The following is a 17,037-nucleotide window of genomic DNA, read 5'->3' as shown; positions in this document are numbered from 1 at the left end:
GGGAGTGCATGCCCTAAATCCTGCAAAACTAAATAGACACATGGAACCCTAACAAACATGGTGGGGGGACGACCAGCACTTTACTGGAAGAGGAATCACGTCAGTTTGATCCAGCTCCTCAGCATCTGTATTGCTCATGCACTTCAGCAGGACTTTGTAGCACTTTTATATAATAGCTGATTGAATCAGCTATAAGATAATAGCGCCAAAATGCCCCACTGTAGCACGTGAGCTATACAGATGCTGGGTGAGCTAAGTCAAACTGACGTAATTCCTCTTCTGGGCACGTGGTGCGCTCAGTGCAGAGGTGCGCCGAGCTAAAAGTAAAGTGCTGGGTGGGGGGTGGGGGCTGTCCCATGTCTGCAAGCAGCCATAGAGCTTGGGTTACCAAGAATGTACTCGCTTACCCTTAAGTGTCAGCCATGAAATTAAACACAACACTTACATTCAACTGGCCTAATCACTCCTGATGCAATACCATTGAGTCATATGATTGGGATACATATATAAATAACACACAAAGTTTGATTTCCAGAAGATGTTAATTTAATTTAACACTGTATAAAACTGTTGTGGATTATATTATATAGGCCTTTTTCCCTACATCATTCCTATAGAGACACATCCCTCTTTACCCCACCCATGCAGGACTGTCAGTTGGGATATCTGGCATATACTCTACCCTCAGTCCCTTGCATGTAAAATGAGTGCAAAGTATGCCACAGAGATAAAGCCATTAATGATGTGGAATGCAGGCCACAGGAAAAATTTTTTTCTTAATCTCTTACCTTTCTATAACACTCAGCTACTTGCATAATTATACAATTATTTATACAACATTTTCCATATTTAACTTAAAATGGAAAAAAGACACCAAGTCTCAAGTCAGGCTTTTCCTTTCCACATAGTACTCCATTTTTTATTTATGTGAAAAAAGATTTTAATATGCAGTGCCCCATTAGCTTCCTTAGGCATTAATTTTTATCCACCCCTCCCCATGGGTGTAGGCCTTTAAATAATTAGACCCATAAACCTTTTTAATTTGAAAAAAAGAAACCTATGCTAACACAGAACCAAATTCTGCCCTGGGTGACATACAAGTGAACCTCCAGCTATTTAACAAAAATAGCCAACAATTCCATCATAGGTACAATGATTCTAAAGATTACTTCATAAAATAAGATTTAAAAAATTAATATATTTGCCAATGTACTTGAGTGGCTAGATTATGGTCCAGTATATAGATAGTGGTGCATTAATTAAAATTATACATCGAGAATCTACTGTTTGAATGTAATGCTGATAGTCACATTGTAAATCTGATTCTCTAATATTCTTTGGATGTAACATACTGGATTTTTTTCACCATTTCCTCTTCATGTAAACTGATCTACTGCATTGAAGCAGTACCATTTAAAACAAAAGGGTTTGATTTATAGCCAGTCCCCAGCCTCATAAATCACACCTGCAGTGCGGTGCTCTGGGCTCCCTGTGTTCTGCCAGCATTTACCTTTTATAAATGATTTGGGTTTACCTCCCATTGTGATGGAGCCTAATACAATCGCATTCTTCTCTCCCAGCATTCACTCTTGCTGTTGCTCATTATTCCTGCTGGGAATTCAGACCTAGTTTTCGCAAGCATGTCAGGTTTTTCTTTTTTTAAATTAAGGAATGTTGAATTAAAAATTTATGTTCGTATTCTGTAGCTCTGTGGATCTGCAGACATATTATGCTAAGGAATTTTTCCTCCCCATTGACTATGCTTACATTCAAGTTTCTATTTGCTAAACTAATGATTTGGAACTTAAATGGGACAGCAGTTAAAAATGTCCAAGTCATAAAGTACTTGACCTTCAGGGTAAACCAGGGATACACAAGAGGCTGTTTTCTTTTCTGTAGGAAGCTTGAGTTCTTACCTTTTTAAAAATATATGATTTTTAAGCAATTACGCACTACCAGACATGACATGGTCCCTAAGATTGTCTATTTCAGTCCTAGGAATAATAAAAATAATAAATATTTATATTGCAGTAGTGTTTAGAGGCCTCAATCATGTTATAGCCCCATCAACCTAGGCAAAGATCAAACCCATGGAGTCACCACTATTTGACCTAAAGAGCTGATTACTGAAGGTGCTGATTCAAAAAAGCACTCCCTAATTCAGGATGTCATTTAACTAAAATCAAGAGGAATTAAGCATGTACCTCCATTTGCCATCTATCATAATAGTTATGCCATTACTATCACTGATACCCACAGCAATTATAATTTGTCACAAAATTAGGACCCAGATTAGATTTCAATCAGAAATGTTCAGTGCTAAATTTGGATTTAGTTTTGGAATCATCCTACAGGCGTGCAGGAGAGGGCCTTTCATTTGACTCACTGTAAGGATAGGCCATTGTGAAATTTAAGGTCAAGGTTTAGAGTGCCAGAATTAGTACCAACTAGGATCAGAAACTGTTTTGGAAGAAATATCTGTACAAAAATAAGGACTCATCTATGTAGTTATTCCAAAATTAATATTCCTGGAGTTGGTCCTGAATAACTCCATTTGTGAATATTTGTTTCAGAGTAGAAATGTGTTTTTCCATTTTAGCATAGGATTAAGCTAACCAATTCTGCTTTCAAAGTGGATTAAAATAAATTAAAATGCAAGAAAACATTCTTGTTCCAGAATAAAAGTGTCCATAGATAGACCAGTTCAGGAATAGCTACTACACTTTGAAAATTCAGACCCTACTTTAATGCAAATTAAGTTTCAAGTGTAGGAAAGTGTTGAATAATTCTATCCATTGTCTAAAACATGGTTAAAATGTTGTTTTAAACAAGGAAGCTTTTGCAAAACTGTAAGTAGAGTGGATATTAAAACATCAGTAGTATAGCACTTCAAATGCAATGGATGGCTTCATTTTCTGACATTCATTTTGTATCTGCAACACCTGATATAGCTCCATTCAATCTACAATTTGGGAAGGAATGAAGAAAAACTAGAATAAAGAGTTGCTTGCCTAGTCACACTACTGTGACTGTTTCCAAAGAACTTAAGTGAGGTCTAATGTTTCTTCAAATTGTTTTAAATCTCTGTTGGCATCAACACTGCAAAACCAGGCCTTCAGCTGAGCTCAAAACATCTAGAAACTGGACCCTAAAAATTTGGAGGCAAATGGTAAATTTTAAAATGTTTACATTATAGTCATATTAATTACAGGTTTATTGAGTTTGTAATCAGAATTTGATAGGGCTATAAAAGAGATAAGGGTTCTCTGTGCTGCATTCCATTTTATCATACTTTAAGACAAGGCTGCAGAATACCTTTACAATAATTGCTTCTATACTTTGATTTTCACTTTTTACCTGCAGTTGTTTTTTGCCGCTGGATTTCCTCGAATCAAACATCTAATTGTACAAACCCAGGTACATATGAATTGGGTTAACATTTCCCATCTAGTTTTGGCTGTCCCACGAGCATCCCTGCAACATATGTGATTAAAGGGCATGTTACAAACACCTTTGCTGATCCATATTATGCAGCACCTTGTCACAGTAAGCCTGTAAATATAAGTCTAGGACTATAGGTTTTATTCTGAAGTACTTTCACATGCACAATGCCAGTAAAATCATAGAGAATATTATTATGTGGCGAGGCAACCATGCATCGAAGCTGTTATGTCCAGATGTATGCAGAAAAGCATAGTTATAATGCATCATGCATCTTTATACATGGGTTTCAATTAAACTCCTAAAACCTTACTATTCCTGCAAGAGGTCTTTTATATGGGACCTCAATGTTGTTGCACAGAATTCACCGTAAAAGACAGGGAGTTTCAAGACAAAGAGAATTCTACTAGTATGTGCAATAACTCATTTTCCACCAAAGATAAGCAAGTTCAGGCAGACCCTGGAACCTGAATTAAACATGGGAAAATGTGCATGTACTATTAAAATATGTACAAATATTAAAATATTTACAATAAATTTGCACGTACTATTAAAATATGTTGAAGCAAACTAAAATACATCAGGACATGGTTTATTCTGAATCACAAAAAAGGTTATTTAAATTGGAAAAAAAAACCACCATACGTGTAAAGTATGATGCAGTTAAACCAGAAAAAGGCAATTTTTGCAATGTGTACAAGTGCCCAAAGAAAGGCCTGGTCCATGACCTTGCAATGTATGAAACTCATACCAGCTAGTACAGATATGTTGCAGGTTACATTGCTGTGCTTACAGTTGGGTAGAGAGATCATAGCCCATTCCCAGAAAACCAATAAATCTGATTAACCATTTTTTATAAAATATTTCTTCATATGCTATTATGGCCAAATGAATAAGGGGTTGCTAAACCTAGGGGTTTACCTAAGCCTGTAAAAACTGGATTATGCCCCTTTGCATGCACAAAGTCTGTAGATGCATGTACAATGCAAGTAGGTGAGATCACAATTACTTTATCTGAACACATACATTTGGATTCTGCGTGAAAGGCATAATACTAGAACAAGTTTGGCTCCATCTGGTTTTGGTATTTTACTGTTTTGCCCTGGTGTAGCCAGATGTTTTCTGAGTTCATATCAAAACACCAATGAACATTTTTGCAACCTGCTAGGTCGTTATGATTCAAATGCCTGGCCAAAAAAACATATTTGTGTGTGACAGATCTGTCTCCATCAAAATTTGTTTCTGAGTATCCACAGCTAGGGACATAAGAGTTTCTCCAGGAGTTACTTTGCCCTTGAGGCTAGGTACAGACATTCAAAAAGCCTGAGGCTGAATTGATCCAAGTTCCACAGTTTTCTGTAAGTGGTGTAGTTTAGCAAATGGTGGCAAACAGCATATTCATCCTTTGCGGGGGGGACAAGTCTTAGACTGCATTCTGCCATTTTTAAACCAGTCTGTATATGCCAAACTTCTGTTCTGTTATGGGTATAGACCAGTTTCCAATCACCAGTTTCCCACCGATTACTAACCCATGGTCCTAATCCATGTGGACACTAATGATGCAGCCAGGAGCAATCCAGATCACCTGATGAAGGACTACCAAGCTCTGGGGGGCAAGCTAAAGAAGATAGGGGCACAGGTTGTCTTCTCATCGATCCTTCCAGTAAGCAGACATGGAAGATGCCATGAGACCTGCATCTGGGACGTCAACTTGCAGCTTTGGGAATAGTGTCTCGCAGCGGGCTTTGGCTTTATGGACCACAACCCACACTTCAAAACAAGAAACATGCTCGGGTGGGACGGGCTTCACCTCTCCCCCAAAGGTAAGTGGGTGTTCTCTTTTAGGTTGGCTGATCTCCTCCGGTGAGCTTTAAACTAGGCTTGTCAGGGGAGGGGGAGGAAGAGAACCAAAGGAGCCATGGAACACCGAACCAGAAGACACCCTCAAGAACAGCCCAGCCAAGACACATGACAACAACAAGAAATACCCAGGTAAGAGACAGGGGCCCGGATAGTCCTGGGATTGGGGAGGAGGCACATACACCCTCAGGAGGCCTTAAATGCCTCTACACTAATGCTAGTAGTATGGGGAACAAGCAGGAGAAACTTACTCTCCTGCTAGCTAACACAAACCCAGATGTAGTGGGGCTCACTGAAACTTGGTGGGATCCAACGCACAACTGGATGGTAAACATCAAGGGCTATAGGTTGTATAGGCGGGATAGAACAGGGAGGAAAGGTAGGGGTTTGGCGCTCTACGTCAAAGAGCAATACACATCCTCAGCAAGCAGCACTGGGTCTGAGGTAGGAAAGACTGAGGTGCTCTAGGTCAGAATACAAGGGGAACAGGGGGAAAGGGACCTAGCGGCGGGGGTCTACTATAGGCCACCTAACTAAGGGGAAGAGCTGGACCGGAAATTCTCTGGTCAGCTTGCAGAGGCTGTCAAGTCAAGAGATGTGGTCATCATGGGTGACCTAAACTATCCATACATCTGCTGGGAAGAGCAGTCAGCCAGGTCTGACCACTCACGTAGGTTCCTAGCTGAATTACAGGACCTCCATCTAACCCAGGAGGTGCACAGTCCCACCAGGGGAAATGCCTTGTTGGACCTGGTCCTGGCCACAGGCGATGACCTGGTGAGGGGACTGTGGGTGCTCGACCACCTAGGTGATAGCTATCATTGCCTACTGGAATTCACCATCCAGCACAGGGTGTCAAAGGCCTGCAACAAGGCAGCAGCCCTGGACTTCAGGAGGGCAGATTTCAATGAGGTAAGGAGACTAGTCAGGGAGGCACTGAGGTCCCAGAGGGAAGGGGCGTTGGGAGTCCAAAAGGAGTGGTCATTCCTTAAAAAGACAATCCTACAAGCCCAAAGGGTGACAATCCCCACATGGATCAAAGGGGGCAAGAGTGCTCAAAAGCCCCCATGGCTCACCAAAAGCATCCAGGAACGTCTCAAAGCATAAAAGAGGCATACACCCAATGGAAGGGAGGGACCCTCACCAAGGAGGAGTATACCTCCATTGCTTGAGATTGTACGGGGGCTGTTAGGAAGGCTAAGGTGGAGATGGAACTGGGACTAGCGACCTGGATCAAGGATAACAAGAAGTCCTTTTTTAAATACATAGGGGGTAAAAAGAAGGTACCAAGTAACATGGGGCCTCTGCAGGACATGCTTGGTACCTGGTGGTAGCACCAGGCGACAAAGCTAATCTCTTTAACAGTTTCTTTTCTTCCATTTTTCTGAGCAGGGACAGGGACATCCCCCCCACTGGGAATTCGGATGGACCCAGGGGAGGTGCAGCCAGGCCCAGGGTCAGTGAGAACCTATTCAGGGAACTTCTGGAGGGACTAGACATATTTAAATCAGCAGGTCCCGATGATCTCCACCCCAAAGTGCTAAGGGAACTGGCAGAGGTCATTGCGAGACCCCTGGCACAGCTTTACAAGCACTCTTGGTACTCTGGTGAGGTGCCAGAGGACTGGAAAACTGCCAATGTGGTCCTCATTTTCAAAAAAGGGAGGAAAGAGGACCCAGGAAACTATAAGCCCATTAATTTTACCTCGGTCCTGGGGAAGCTCTTTGAGAAAATTATCCAGGAGCACACCTGCAAGGGACCAGCAGGGGAGATAATGCTTAGAGGCAATCAACATGGGTTCATTAGAGGCAGGTCCAGTCAGACCAACCTAGTTGCCTTCTATGACCAAAAGCCATGGATGCAGGTGTTGCAGTGGATATAGTCTTTCTGGACTTTAGGAAGGCCTTTGACACTGTCTCTCTCCCCATACTCATTAAAAAATTAGGCAACTGTGGTGTCGATGTCTACACAGTCAGATGGGTCCCAAATTGGCTGGAAAGCCACACCCAGAGAGTGGTGGTAGACAGGTCATTTTTGACCTAGAGGGACATGGGCAGTGGGGTTCCCCAGGGCTCAGTCCTCAGGCCCCCAATGTTCAATATCTTCATCGGCAACTTGGTCAAGGGGGTGAAAAGCACCTTGTGCAAGTTCGCAGATAACACTAAGATGTGGGGAGAAATGAGCATGCTAAAACAGAGGGACAGGCTACAACTAGATCTGGACAGGTTACAGAGGTGGGCAGATGAGACTATGATGGGTTTCAATATGGACAAGTGCAAGGTATTGCACCTGGGAAGGAAAAACCAGCAGCATACCTACAGGCTGGGGAACTCCCTTCTTGTCAGCACAGAGGCAGAAAAGAATCTTGGAGTCACTACTGATTCCAAAATGAACATGGGCCGCCAATGTGGGGACGCAGTCAGGAAGGCTAACCGCACCTTGTCATGCATCCACAGATGCATCTCCAGCAGGTCCAAGGAGGTGATCCTGCCCTCTATGCAACACTGGTCAGGCTGCAGTTGGAGTACTGCATCCAGTTCTGGGCACCGCCCTTCAGGAGGGATATGGATAGCATTGAGAGGGTCCAGAGGAGGGCCACTCGCATGATCAGGGGGCAGCAGGCAATGTTCCCTCTAAGAAGCAGCGGTCTGTGAGCTTGTCGCCTCAGTCTGGCATGGGACACTTACCAAAGGGGACTGAGGGCTGGAGGCCAGAGGCCAGGGGCTGGAGGCTAGAGTTGGGGCCAGATGCTGGGGCCAGGGGCCGGAGGTTAGAGCTGGAAGCTGTGAGCCAGGGGCCGGTACTGGGGGCAGGGGCTGGGAGCCGGGAGCTAGAGCTGGGAGCCAGGGGCCGGAGCCGGGGGCCAGGGACTGGGGCCGGGGGCTGGAGCCAGAGCCTGGCGTGGCCTCTCCAGCTTTTGGGAAGTGCTCCACTCCCCCGTATCAGGGCTGGGGAGTGGAGCACTTCCCTAGAGCCGGCGGTGCCCACACCAGCCCCCCACCCCAGCCTCCATCCCTGCCTTGCCTTGCCTCACCTCGGGGAAAAGCCACTGCCTGTCCAGTGAGGCTCCACCGGCTTCGGGACACTGCTCTGCTCTCCAGCCCTGACGCCACGTGCCTCCTCGCTCCCCGAGGCAATGTTGGGGAGTGGAGCCAGCGGAGCCTCACTGGGGCAGGCAGCAGCTCCTCCCCAAGGTGAGGCAAGGCAGGGATGGAGGCTGGTGTGGGGGGCTCGCACGGGCTCCGCCAGCTCCAGGAAACTGCTCCACTCTCCAGCCCTGATGTGGGGGAGCAGAGCACTTCCCCCAGAGCTGGCAGAGCCCACACCAGGCTTCCGCCCCAGCCTCTCCTGGTGTGCAGCCTTGAAAAGACTGTGCACAGCCACACTTTTAGTTCTGTGTGGCTGCACACACCTGCACCTTAGAGGGAACCTTTGCAGCAGGGTAGGCCCTATGAGTAGAGGCTACGGGACCTGAACCTGTTCAGCCTACACAAAAGAAGGCCAAAAGGAGATCTGGTGGCCACCGACAAACTTGCCAAGGGGGACCAGCAGGCTATGGGAGAGTCCCTGTTCCCCCGAGCACTACCAGGAGTTACAAGGAATAACGGGCATAAGCTGACTGAGAGTAGGTTCAGGCTAGACATCAGAAGGCACTACTTTACATCAGGGCGGCTAGGAGCTGGAACCAACTTCCAAGGGAAGTGGTGCTCGACCCTACTCTGGGGATCTTCAAAAGGAGGCTAGATAATCACCTAGCCGGGGTCGTTTGACCCCAGCATTCCTTCCTGCCCATGGCAGGGGGTCAGACTTGATGACCTGCTTAGGTCCCTTCCGACCCTACCAACTATGAAACTATGAAACTTATACCAGTAAAAGTGTAATGTCTGTACCTGGACTCAGATATTAGTAAAGGAAAACAATGAACCAAGAAACCTGCAGAAGAATACCTAATAGAGCCATTATTAAGCAATAATAATCAATGAGAACAGAGTTCCTGGCAGTAAATGAATGGCTGGAAGAATCATTAATTTAAAAGGACTTCCAACTTAGACTGAAATCTGATCCTGCAAATGCTACTCTTAATCATACAAACAGTCCCTATTTGTGTCAGCCAGATTTACTTATTAGAGTAAGAGCTTGTGTGAATAAGGGTTTTCAGACTGCAGCCTATCAAATGTTGCTTTGAAACATTAACAAAGGGCTTTTAGAACATTAGATACAAGGTATTAGATGTGCAGAAGTTATAAAATTATTTTTTAGATGTAATTGCCTTTTTACAGGCTAAAAGGTTTAAAATTAAGTTACATGTTGGCATGGATACAGTGCTCTCATACCAATACTGGCCTTGCCTTAGTAGCTAAAGACTGATAGAGTAATCAATTGAAAAAATATGATTTATGCTTGCTATTCCATTAGCTTATGACCTTCGTTAACAGGGTGTGTTCTCACAGCAGTATCAAGTAATGTGCATGCTTTTTAAATCTCATTTACTATAGTCTTTCAAGAAAGAATTCTTCCTCTTCACCCATACAGTTGCTCTCAACAATGTCAATATAAACAGGATCTAACTCTAACAGTTGCCTTTCACATGCTTTCTCTTAACCGCATAATGACAACCATTGTCAAACTGCTGGACATTCTGGACTGCTTACACAGCACTCAGAAGTACCCATGATCTCCCTCAATCACATTTTCCATTTATTTTCTTGGTTTATAACACAGAACTCTATCTGGCCGATCACAGACTAAAGAGAAACTCTTAAAATGAAAGAAAAGCCATTATCAGTCCAAACAACAAGAAAATGCTTTCTGTTAAAACCCTACTTTGTGAAGTTTTCCATTAAAATGTATTTCACTGAAAGAAAAACAAGAGTAATGGTTTACATTCTGCTATCTATCCATACTGGAGGAACATGTCAGTGAACAACCATTCTATACTGCAAGCTGTTCAGCACCTTCAGCTCTCTTAGTCTCAATGCAGGTGCACTGTTCAGGATTGGAACCTAAGAAAATCATTAAGAAACGCACTTGACAAAGAGAGAACAATGACAGAAGGAAAAGAGCCTGTAGGAAAAAAACATTTTTAGATGAAAAAGGGGTGGAGAAGGGCCACATGTTTCTCAAGGGGGTCAGTAATAGAATACAGAGCTTTTTGCCTCAGGGTCATCAGTTCATATCTGGCTCAGACTAGCAGTGATCAAAAGTAATGAGACAAGAGTACTGGAAGGACGTAAATACCACTGAAGGAGAGTGATTATTTACAATAGCATAAAATGTATAATGGGGAGCAAGAGGGTGAAATTAATGTTAGCTTTCAAAATGCTCTCCCAAAGTAGGTGGAAGAAGCACATCTCTAGGCACAGATAGGATAAAGTGCTGTTAAAAGAAAATCCTGCATTAGCAGAGAGCTGGAACAGCGACCAAACAGCTGTCTCCTACCATGGAGGATGAACTCAGGTCCAATGGGAGTGCATCTCCACTGAGCCCACACAGAATGCCTTTCCTAGACCAGCCTGTAAGATCACTACCTCCCCTCCTTCCAGAACCCACCAAACCTCACCTCTGTTATGATGCCTACACCTATGATGGCTCGATGGAAGACAGCTGGAGAATTCCGTTTTAATTTTTAAGTGATTCTGCAATTATTCAGAATCAAGTTGCACATACAGTTAGCCCATGTAGGCATGTGATCCTGTTAACATTAATCTCATCCTACTGTCTGTACATTTGCCCATTTACTTGCTAAGTCTTGCTCCAAACTAAACTGCACATTCTTTGGTGCTAAGACCATGTCATGCTCTAGATGAAATAGGCTCCAGTCCTGCCTGGCCCTTCAGAATATTATTGTAGTACAAATAATCATTACCAATGTCAGGTGATTGGCACTCCTAATATGGCATTTTCTAATAAGTGCCAACTGAAGATTTTAAGAAATCCCTTTTCGCAGCTAGTTGTAAAGGTACTCTTTCACCAGACAAAACATTTAAGATTTGAGCAATAGAAAGCCACAAAATAATTAGCTGGAACAGCTGCTGACTGGGTTGCAAACCACAGTGACAACATATAGCGAAATCATCTTCATCCAAAATCCTGTATGCAAACTCCAGTCACACAAGGCTTGAATCATCTGTCTTGCATTTTTGGTAGTTATTAGCACCTGGATAAAACGGTTCAAAGCATGGTCAATCTGAAAGTATAGCATTTTGCATCCCTTTTCCACTGACATTATTAACTAAGGGATCAGCACAATGGGGCCTTAGGTCAGCAGCATGTTAAGTGTTCTCCAAAAACAACTCCAAATCATTTATTCTAAAGTTTCAGAATAAAAAAATATTAGCTCTGGGCCTTGTCCCCCAAAGGAAATCTCTATTTTCATTATTTTGTTGAGCCCTAGGTACAAGAATGGATAGGTTAAATAAGATAGTAGAAGCTGTGTGTGAGGAAGAATGTTATATCTTTAAAACTGATAAAGCTGTAAGTCACATTGAAGTGGGTTTATGAAAGTCATCCAAGTTCTTCAGCACAATTGATGTTTGCTTCCTTTTAACATAGATGTGACATAGCTGAGTAGACTCCCTGGAGACTCCACAGCTATTTTCAGTAGGAACAAGTGCCACCCTAAACATAACTTTTAAACTGTTCAGTTCTCCTTGAATATTAAGTAAAGCCTTTTCTGTTTATATCACGCTATCACTGACTCAATAAAACATAATTTGTACACCACCTCCAGCACTCCAGTGGCACATGCTCTTCTTTAAGGTGTCAGCTCTACAAACCAATGATGTCTGGTTCCCATTTGATTTCAAAGGGTGCATCCAGATAAATGTGGATGTGTGTTTCCCTTGTGCCTCTCCTACCTGTCCCCTGGGAACGCCCGCCACATGCACTCTGGTGCGCAGCAGGTTACCCTGGGTAGGGTAGGGGAGACTGGGACCAGCAACTGTGCTGGCCCCAGCAGCCTTACTTGGGGTCCAAAGGGCCTCGTGGGGCTGTAGCTGTGGCAGGAAGCCTGGCCAGCAGCTGGAGCCTCAACCAAGTTCTGGATTTGGGCAGCATGCACTGCCACCATGTGCGCCACCCCACTTTTTTCAGCCTGGGTTTTTCTAACCCCAGGATCTCCCAGAACCACACCCCCGCACTGCAAGGTAGCAATGCAGGGAATGCCTGCATGTGTGTGTCACAACCCAGTGATTTTGGTGCCTCGGCACAATGGAATTTTCCTGCCACATGAGAGCCTCTTGCACAGCAAAGGGTTTTTGTTGCAACAGAAAAACCCCAGTGCAAGAGAGTTCCCACCATTTGAATGCAAATTTGTGTCCCGCTATTGGCCAGTTCTAAATTATTCCTACGTGGCGGCTATTAATTGGCTTGCTAGTCGTTTAAAATTTCGTGCGACTTCCGCCCAAGTCGGAGAACTTTGAGCACGCTGCAGAGTGCCTCTAAAGAGATCTGACTTGCGGCTGAGCTGATCGATAGACTGATCACCTATCGATTCTTCTCCCCGTCACTGAGCGCAATCTTCGATGTACCCTTTCCCCGCCGGCTTAATTTGTGGACGGATTGGCTGGCCTCAGCCTTGCCAGCTGGAGCAGCTCACATAGTTGTTCAAACGACCAAACCATCTGCGTCGCGGCTACAAGCTGCGTAAGTAAAGTTTTTGCAACCATTAAGCTTTGTCTGCCTCTCCATTCACCAGCCCGCCCAGCAAACGAGTAATTTCTAAAATCACCTCGAGTCGGCTCCGGCCGTCTGAGACATGGCGACGAGGATGGGATCTAAGGGCACGGTGATGGAGATGAACCTGATCGGGTGCTGCCCCTGGCGCACCGGGATCCGCCGTGTGGAGAATGCAAACGACCTGTGGGCGCATATCGCTTACGACCAGGCGGTAGAAGGGGATGGAAGAAATATTGATGGCTACTTCTCCGTAAAGAGAGAAGAAGCAGTCATAAAAGAATGGAGAACTAAGCTATCCCTTGGGGAGTTCAGATGCATAATGGGGAGCGACCGGGTCTATTATCGACCCCCGCAGGACACATCAGCCATATCCCTAGCTGGGGTGAAGGTGCGGAAGGCAGAAAAGCTGACCCCTGCTCAGGAGTTTGCTCAATGCACCCGATACTTAAGGGAAGGAGGGGAACCCACCACCGCGGACTGGTTCAATTGTCTGGATTTGGTGCCTGGGTCATGGGGCCATGAGCTCCTCGTTCAGCTCCGGGAGGATCTGGAAACTAAGGACCATCATGTGCCAAAATGGGGTCTAACTAAATGGAAGAAGGGAAAGATGATGAATGTGATGTTCCATACAGTAACGGGTCTGCTAAGGGAGTATGCAAATTTGGAGGCTCAGATGCATACGGCGGGTAAGGAGTCACTGGAGCGGACAGCAAAAGGCTCCGGAGCGACGCTTATCAATAGCGCCGGCCATATGATGCTGCTAGCAGAAAATGGCACCAAAAGAAGCGTGAGCCATCCGGGGAACCCGGAAAAGAGGGGCGGAGTTTCGGAAGACTCGGCGGGGATCCGCCTAGCGACTCCGCCCCCTGAGGTGACGTCGTACCCAACAGCCCCGCCTCCTTGCCACGGGGAGGGGGCAACGGAAGGAGGGATGTATCCAATACTCCCGCATGAGGAATTTAACTCTCTCTCTGCTGCAGCTCACCCAATAGCTGTGATGAAGCATATTGCGGATGAAGAAGGTACTACGCGTACCACTGTTATCTCTCACACATGCACCCGACCAGAAATTCAGGAACTTTGTAGAGAATCTAAAATAAAACCAGAAGAAACCTTGGCTATGTGGTTAGGACGATTAATAGTGGAATTTGGATCTGACACTTTAGACAAGGAAGAGGCGAGTGCCCTGACCCGACAAGCGGCATGGAGTGGAGGGCGTGCTACCGACTTGAATGTGGTCACAGACAGTGCCCACTGGCCCATCCCACTCCCAGCGCTTGTAGTGGGACAGGTAACCCACAAATTTCACATCTGGCATGAGGGTCACCCGCAGAAGGGCACTGCAGAGCAACTCCTCCTGGCCATAGTCGGGGTGTCATATCTTTCATGGAGTCCGAGAGTGAATCCAGTGGGACTAACAGCAGTCCAACGCAAAGAGAGATGGGCTCATCACCACCTATTGAACCCCGGGGCAATTCCAACGCCCCTGGAAGCTATAGATGCCTGCGTGGAGGTATACGGAGGAGCAAATGCCGTTACACTCCGACTCTTTTTGAACCCGATGGCGGGTCAACCAGTGGGAAATCTCTTAGGCCATCTCCCATGACTCCAGGCACTCATGAAACAGAGTGGAGAAACTTCTGATGATATAAGAGACCGACCTTCAGCATATCCAGCCGAAACACTGAGACCTAGACGTCAAGAGTTTACCCCCCGGCGAGAGCCATGGTGGTCACCTCCAAGAACCCTGAAGGAAAGAACTACAAAGGAAAGGAATATATTTGGTTTTCTTCTCGCCCGCTCTGGACTTACAAAGACTCGGTTGCAAGTTTTGGGAGAAAGGGCCCAGTGTTGTCTGGCCAAAGTATTAGGATTCAAATTTGAAGACCCACCAAAAAACGAATAATGGCCATCGGCTCTGTCAGCGGCCTTCTCCAACTCAAACCTGACCCCACTGATCCTCGTCCATACGCCGAACTCACTGTTTACAACCCTACCGATCCAGATGACCAACAACAAGTATTCTTCCTTCTCGATACTGGAGCTCAAACCAATGTGATTACCTCAATGATACCTCACCAAAAGACCATCAAAACGATTAAGGTACAAGGGCTTAATGCTATTGCAGTCACCACAAAGGTCAAATTCTCAGTCCAAGGCCACCGATACCCCCTAGAGGCTGTCCTAGGGGGCATCAATATTTTAGGAATCCCAGGGATAAAAGCACTTGACCTTAAAGAACAAGTGCTACAAGCATTACCCATTATTATCCCGGAACAGGATTGGCATCGACCAATGCTTCGTAACACCTCCACCTGGTGATATCGACCAATCCCAACCAAGGGTCCTTTAAAAAAATCCCTTACTGACCTCCTGCGGCGACTCGAGCAATGAGGCTGTATTAAGACCGTAACTGCCAGCACCTACCTGTCATCAGGATGGGGAGTTGCGAAACCTGGAAAGCCTAACGAAGCCCGGTTAGTCGTAGACTATAGAGAGGTTAACAAAAGATGTCAAGTACTTCAACAACCTAATCCTTCTACTCTGCCACAGTGTATGTTCGAGATGGCACAATTCCAACAAAGTAAGTGGGTCGGAGTCACACTGGATCTAAAAAACATGTTCTTTTCCATCCCGATAACTGACCCGGAAGGAATACTAAATATGTGTATTGATGGCACTATGTACAGGTGGACGGTTTGTCCGCAAAGATATCGCAACGCTCCATCACTAGCCACTGGTGCCATGAATAATACCCTAAAGAATTTTCAAGCCTCACACTCTCTTCCCCCAGAGGAGGAATTGAGAATCTGGAGTTATGTCGATGATATTGCCATCATGGGTCGTGATAGTTCCATAGTTACTAGTATAGTCAACCAACTAGTTGCTCACCTTCAAAGTGAGGGATGGACGATCAACGAGGAAAAGTCATGCCTACATCCTGTAGATGACATCATGTTCCTTGGCACTCGATACATCGGTTCTATCCGCCACAGAATCTCGCATGATGGTCCTAACGTTGATCCATTAAAAACATTCCCCCCTGTTACTAAGAGGCACTTTCAACAGCCTTTGGGTTATTTGAATTGGTATCGGCATTATGTTGGACCCAGTGATTTGGCACTCCTCACCAAGTTGCAGCGACAGATCCGTAACAAATCCCGAAAGTCCATGCCCTGGATGAAAAGAGATCAGAGGAACCTGCTTCACCTGCTAGCCATGGTTAAAGATACACAGCTCCATGCCATCGATCTGGGTGAGTCACTAACCGTAACCCTTGGGTTCACCACAAACCATGTGTGGGCTGTCATGCATAACCCTCGCGATGAGCTAGTATACACGGCCCATAAGATGCTTCAAGCGGCACAACATCGATATGGAGCTGTAGGAAAAATCCTCCTAGCTGAACAACTGGTGGAGCCATTAGCAAGGGGGCATGGGACGTTATGTGCTCCCGGTGCCACATTGTTACCCTTGCTGGATGCGGAAAAAAATCGACCCACATTTTCAGGGGGAGTCTAAGACCTGGAATACGCTAGTGCTTACCCACCATTACAACTGGCATTGTTGGAGGTTGGAAGACATGGCACCTAATCCAAGCCCAGAAGATGAGGAGAAGGTCCCTACACTGTATGGAACTTCTGCCCCGGCATGGATGGCCTCAGATGGAACCTCCCGACATGGCAGAGGCTATGGGTACTATTGCAAGGCTTGTAACGAAAGGGAAATATTTCAAACCGACCCAGATGCTAATTTGGCCCAAAAATGTGAATTGTTAGGATTCCTCAAGGTACTAGAACATTGTCTGACCCATCATAACGACTCGCTCCCCGTTCCAATCATCGCAATCGATTCGCAATACATTTATAAAATTCTTACTGGTACAGCCTTTCCCACCGAAAATTTGAATGATTGGCAAGACATCTGGAAGACGTTAACTAAACTTGCACGCCTCCCGTTGGTTAGGCACACTAAGTCCCACCGTCCGAATACTGATCCAGTACGTGAGGTCATTGATAAGCTCTTAGAAGACCCACTCCAGACCGACATAGTCTTGCC

The sequence above is a fragment of the Alligator mississippiensis genome, chromosome 1 (genome assembly GCF_030867095.1).
Source record: "Alligator mississippiensis isolate rAllMis1 chromosome 1, rAllMis1, whole genome shotgun sequence".
NCBI lineage: Eukaryota > Metazoa > Chordata > Crocodylia > Alligatoridae > Alligator > Alligator mississippiensis.
This window is presented reverse-complemented; position numbering follows the sequence as displayed.